Consider the following 6,282-nt stretch of genomic DNA (forward strand, 5'->3'; position numbering starts at 1 on the left):
TTAATCCATGAAATGGAAGTAGCCTGTGCATGGACCAATGATGAGCGTATTTCAAGACCAATTCTAGTTTATGCATCTGAGGTCAACAATTAAATTTAAAATAGAGAAGACCAAAGTTGGGATTGCTTTGGAGCCTACCAAAACCACAACAGACCATCCACTGTTACTGTACATACACATGGGTCTCATTGATTCATCATTTATTTAGATTTCAGGTTATTTTTTGATGTGTTTTTTTTCCCCCAATTTGACTATAAATCCTTTGAGTGCAGGAACTTTTCTTTCATAGATCTATAGTAGTGAACAGGGTAGTATTTTATATTTGGGATATTGCAGAGAATGTTGTCTCCTATAATCCCTGGAAACCCATTTAGTAGTCTGGAACTCTATGGATTATGCAGTTGCTCTCCTGAGAGTCTATGTTTTCCTACACTGGCTGCTGGTTGAGATTCTTAGAGATATCTGTATCTTCTTTGTATGGGCTAATGGTTATAATCTCTTTAAAAATAAAACTATTGATAGAGAACAATCAGATGATTGCCAGAGGGGAGGTAAGTGGGGAGATGGGTGCAAGAGGTGAAGGAGATTAAAAATATACTTACCTTGATGACAATATATGGAACTGTGGAATCACTATATTGTATACCCGAAACTAACATAACAGTGTATGTTAACTACCCAGGAATTAAAATTTTAAAAAAAGGGGAGGAACAATATGGGGCTGCAAACACTTTACTTATTTTTTTAAATTTTTTTAGTAAATCTGAAAAATTTATTTTATTTTTTAAGCATTTTTTATTTAAATTCAATAAATTGACATGTAACGTATTATTGGTTTCAGAGGTACAGGCCTGTGATTCATCAGTCTTATATAATATCCAGTGCTCATTACATCACATGCCCTCCTTTAATGTCCTTCACCCAGTTACCCCATCCCTCCACCCACCTCCCTCCAGCAACCCTCGGTTTGTTTCCTATGATTAAGAGTCTCTTATGGTTTGTCTCCTTCTGGTTTTGTCTTGTTTTATTTTTTCCTCTCTTCCCCCACGATCCTCTGTTTTGTTGCTTAAATTCCACATATCAGTGAGATCATATGATAATTGTCTTTCTCTGATTAACTTATTTCACTTAGCATAATACAGTCTAGTTCCATCCACATCATTGCAAATGGCAAAATTTCATTTTTTGATGGCTGCATAATATTCCATTGTGTGTGTGTGTGTGTGTGTGTGTGTGTGTGTGTGCGTGTGTGTGTGTGTATGTGTGTATATCACATCTTCTTTATCCATTCATCTGTCATTGGACATCTGGGCTCTTCCCATAGTTTGGCTATTGTGGACATTGCTATTATAAACACTGGGGTGCAGGTGCCCCTTTGGATCACTACATTTGTATCTTTGGGGTAAATATCCAGTAATGCAATTGCTGGGTCATAGGGTAGCTCTATTTTCAACTCTTGGAGGGACTTCCATACTGTTTTCCAGAGTGGCTGCACCAGCTGGCATTCCCACCAACAGTGTGGGAGGGTTCGCCTTTCTCTGCATCCTCGCTAACTTCTGTCATTTCCTGACTTGTTAATTTTAGCCATTCTGACTGGTATGAGGTGGTATTGCATTGTGGGCAAACACTTTATTTTGCCAAGTGAGAACTTTAAAAAAAATCATCTATTTTGGAAAAGGATACTTCAATATTAAAAAAGAATGACAATGAATAAATTTGGCTTTATGCAAAAAAATAACTACTGAAATGCATTTATAAAAGGTTGTCTTTGTTTTTGAACTAAAAGAGAGGTCTACCTGGGTTGAAAATATTAGCAACAGTCTTCCACTAGTGAAGAAAGTTTTCATACTAAAATTTATACTTTAATATAAAGCAACTTGAGTTTATATGCTCACGTACCAAAGATGTAGAATAATATAATACAACTTAATAATTAAGGAGAATGGGACCTAATTACCATCATTTTCACCCTATAAAGAATATGTAATGTCCATACTTCTGTTTTCACTTACAGCTCCTTTGAATTTACTTCAACCTTTATAAGCATAATATTTAATGAATGCATGTGTTAAATGATAATTATTAAGTCTGTACAAACATTCTATGAATGGTTCAGTATTTTTTTTGTCTTAAATTTTATGTGAGTTGGGGACCAGGGATCATACCTGTTTAATTCACGAGGTTCATTATCAAGTGTATGGAGGGTCTTGATAAACGTTTTGATGAAGATGCTACATTCCCAGAATGAGGGAACACGACCATTAAGGCATTTCAAAGGGAGACATTGGATAATTGTAGTGGAGAAAGATTGTAATGATGGCTATATATGTAGGAGAATAAAATGAGATATGAGAAAACAAAGAGGATAAGAAAATAACTCATACAAGGAATTGAATTGGGCCAGTAAAACATCTGAAAATCTACTACTCGCATCAATGTCAAAAATTCCAAAGTGAACAGGTGATCTGAGCATGCTGCTGACATCCATCTTCACACCCTCTTGGTCTATAAAATACTTCTTTAACTTCCTTGAACAAAGACACCACAGTGGGCTACACAAGGTGTAGCAAAGGAAAGGAAAGCTGTTCCATCTCCTCTGCATGCATTAGTCATTTTCTTCCTCTGAGTCTGCGTCTTAATTGCCTTGCCTGTCTTATTAGATTGAAAACCCACTGGGTTGGGACCATCGCTACTAAGGTGTGCAGCACTGAGCTTGGCAGGTGATCAGCACTCAATAAATATCTATTGCTACCATAAACCAATGTATAAATCTCAGAAATAAGCATAATAATGGACCTGACAGATTAATGCCTAGGGCTATTTTTGTACAGCAGCATGGGCTAGCCAAATCAAAATCTGACATCTCAGATTCAATTCTTCTCTCTTTTGCATGTAATTCTCAGCTTTTCACATTTTTGTCCTGTGACAGACAGGAAGAAATGAGTCAACTTTTCAACATAATTGAATTAGGAAGCATTCTTCCCTCCCCACCTTTTTTTTTGTTTGTTTGTTTCTTAAATGCTATTGACCCATTATGTAGATGGCATTGCTTTTTAAAATTATTGATAGAGTGGCTCCGAATGCTACAGCAGATGTTTTATATGGCATTTATACTCAATATTTCAAGTTCTCTTCTTTGTGGGGGATTTTCTCTAGAAGCAAGAAACTACTTAAGGAAACCATGTAACTGATACTCTAATGCATTCTCTGAGGTGACTAAGAAAGAGAAATTTTTCCTTCTAGAGGCAAAATTGAAAGTGCTTCTCTACCATGTATTTGATTATCTGACATTCTACTCTGTTCTCAGGTCTGGAGTACTTTTTTTCCAAGACATATTAAAGCAGGAGAAATATGAGAATTAGAGAGATATCTGTTTTCTCCAAAATTGTATTTGTTTTGTAATATTTGTAAAGTTGGTGAAATCTATGCAAGGTCTTAATCAGAGGTATGGCAAGTCCTGTGTTCATAATAGGATGATTAAATCTTTGTTATTTGGCTTGCTAAAAGAGGTACTAAGCATAAGAAAAACCAAACCAAACTGAAAACCCTGCAAAATTTTTAGACCATGGTGCCACCATAATTTCAACATTTTCTTTGACTGGCTCTGACTAATTTCCCATCATGAATATCCTGTTTCTATTTTTCCTAGGCCTTATCCAGGTGTCTCTGACCTGTGTCAGTTGGCATGACGTAGGGGTTATGAGACACAATGGACACATGGTGAGAGGTTGCACCCAAATTCCATCTGTCCTTTGTTCATATGGGTTTTTTTATTTGTCTAATTTGACTACAGAGGCATTAATCTATCCATAGGGCTCTCTCTACAGAAGCTTCATGGATTTTCCAAGATGAAAGTCTTAAACAAGCAGTATCTTTAAATGAGAGTTCATGAGTTGTGCCATGCCATCAAAAAGCCTTGAGTTTTCATCCAAATTACACCATTCCTTAACTATGTGGCTTAGACAAAGCACACTTAGCTCTTTGTAAGTTTCGGTGTCCTCCTATATAAAATCAAGTAACAAAGGTACTATACGGTTTGTAATGAGTATTAAATGAAATATGGAAAAGTGATTTAGTTCCATAGTAGAACATAATGAACAGGCAACCAATAGGATATTATTATTGTTACAACTAACCTTTACTTGCACAGGCAAAATTTTATAAAGGGAGATGGTGAAATTGGTGCAAAAAAAGACTGGTAAAAAGAAGAGGTACAAATGATGAGAAAATAATGAATCCTGTAGTGAACAGTCAGAGTTCCTGTGTGAAGTTACTCCTTGGTTTTGTCACTCTTTTTCCTTTTTCCTGATCAAGTCCTGGTTCTGTCAGTAGCTAACTGCCTGCCTCTTTTTGGCCTGTGACCTTCACGTAGGTTACTTTAGGCACATTTTTAATTTTTGAAATTATGTAAATGAATCCAATGTTGTTTCTGGTTCTGGAATTTTAATTTGAGTATGTTGTCCTCTTTGTAATCATTCTGATTACATGAGAAGATTATCTGCTGCTTAATAATCTGAGCAGACCGTGGTGTACACTGAGTTCAAAAGATCCTCCAGCCTCCTTTTTTTTGTTTCCTCTCCCTCACTTGCTCCCACATATTCTGGTGTCCAGGCACACCATTATATCATGATGGTTTTATGTTAGGTCTTTACACATGTTGTTTTTTGATCAATCCCGTAGTTCCTTGGGTCTTTCAAGAATTCTGCTTTTCTGCTAGAGCCCTACCTAATCCAATGAAATGAAATAAGTTGTTATTCCTCACTTCTTATCACCACTAGACCTTTTACAGAGCCCTATTGTTGCATTAATCATACCGTATTGTAGTTATATGTTAGCTTATTTATTTACTATGATATGATCTACATAAAGAACCTGAGTTGTAAGGGTTAAGTAGAGAGAAATGTTAAATGAAAAATGCCCACAAATCAATTGATATCTGCTTGCCATTAATTCCTACTCAATAAATATTTAATGACTTAATTACACAGTTGACCTTTGAACAAGTTGGGTTTGAACTACAAGGGTCTGCTTACATGCAGATTGGTTTCATAAATACTATACTGTAAATGAATTTTCTCTTCCTTATTTTGTTCTTAATAACATTTTTTTCTCTAGTTTTCTTTGTTGTAAGAATACACTATACAATACATATAACATCCAAAATATGTGTTAATGTGTTATGTTATCAATAAGGCTTCCAATCAACAGGAATATATTAGTAGTTAATTTTTCAAGGAGTCAAAAGCTATATGAAGATTTCAATTACACAGAGAGTCAGTGGCCTTCACTTTGCATTGTTCAAGGGTCAACTGTATATCCTCAAATGCTTTGAAAGCTCCTTGATGTGACCGACATCAGAGATTCCCTATTATAATCTAGGAATAGTTGCTTAATAACCATTTAAGTGTTTGGAGTAAGCTGAATTTTTTAACAGGATTTTCTATTTTAAAGTTAATTTTTCCAGAAGCATAGATCTTTATTTGTGGAGTCAGGAATGTCTAACGGGATGCCCTTCAGCCATCCCTGTTATGACCAAATAATAACAGCTAACAGAGATTGAGGGTTTATCATGTTCCAAGCACTTTGTCAAGGTTTATACAATTTAATTGTCACAACAAACCCATCATGTAGCTAACATTTTCATTCTCACTGAGTAGTGAAGGTGCATAGATTTTAATTTGCTCAAAGTCACACAGTAATTGGTAGAGTTAGGATTTAAACTAAGAAAATCTGCCGGTGAAGACAGTACTCTTACCGACTGTGTAATATTGCACTAAGGCAAGCCGGACCATAGTAACTTGTATAAGGAGAGCTTGCAACAGTTTTATAGCCAGTCACCATTAATACCATCCTTTTTCTTCTCTGACACAACCAAGAAATCCCTTCCTATTTTTTATGGGTTATCTCCCACATTCCTCAATACACTTATCCTAGAAAGGAGACTCCCAGAATCTAAGCAATATGTTTTGCATATGCAAATTGTCAAATATTCTATCCAGCATTCTTTAAATGATTTGCTTCGATGTTTGTTTCTGTCTTTAAAAATTAGCACGGAAATGATGTTTATATTCATTGCCACCAGCTAAAAGCGTTGGAGTCCTACAGGGCAGCTTGAGGGATTTTGTAGGTTTTCTTTTTTCCATTAATATTTAAGCTTAAGCTAAGTCAGACAAAACTGAATACATAACAAATAACCATCAAGGTTACTCTTTATGGGTCAAGCATGATGACAGTCTCAATGATTAAAATTCATGGCAACTGAAGGCAATGATTTTTACTTTG

Source organism: Eumetopias jubatus, unplaced genomic scaffold (assembly GCF_037043125.1).
Source record: "Eumetopias jubatus isolate StellerSeaLion01/CBP00866 unplaced genomic scaffold, mEumJub1_p1.0 scaffold_6, whole genome shotgun sequence".
Classification (NCBI taxonomy): Eukaryota; Metazoa; Chordata; class Mammalia; order Carnivora; family Otariidae; genus Eumetopias; species Eumetopias jubatus.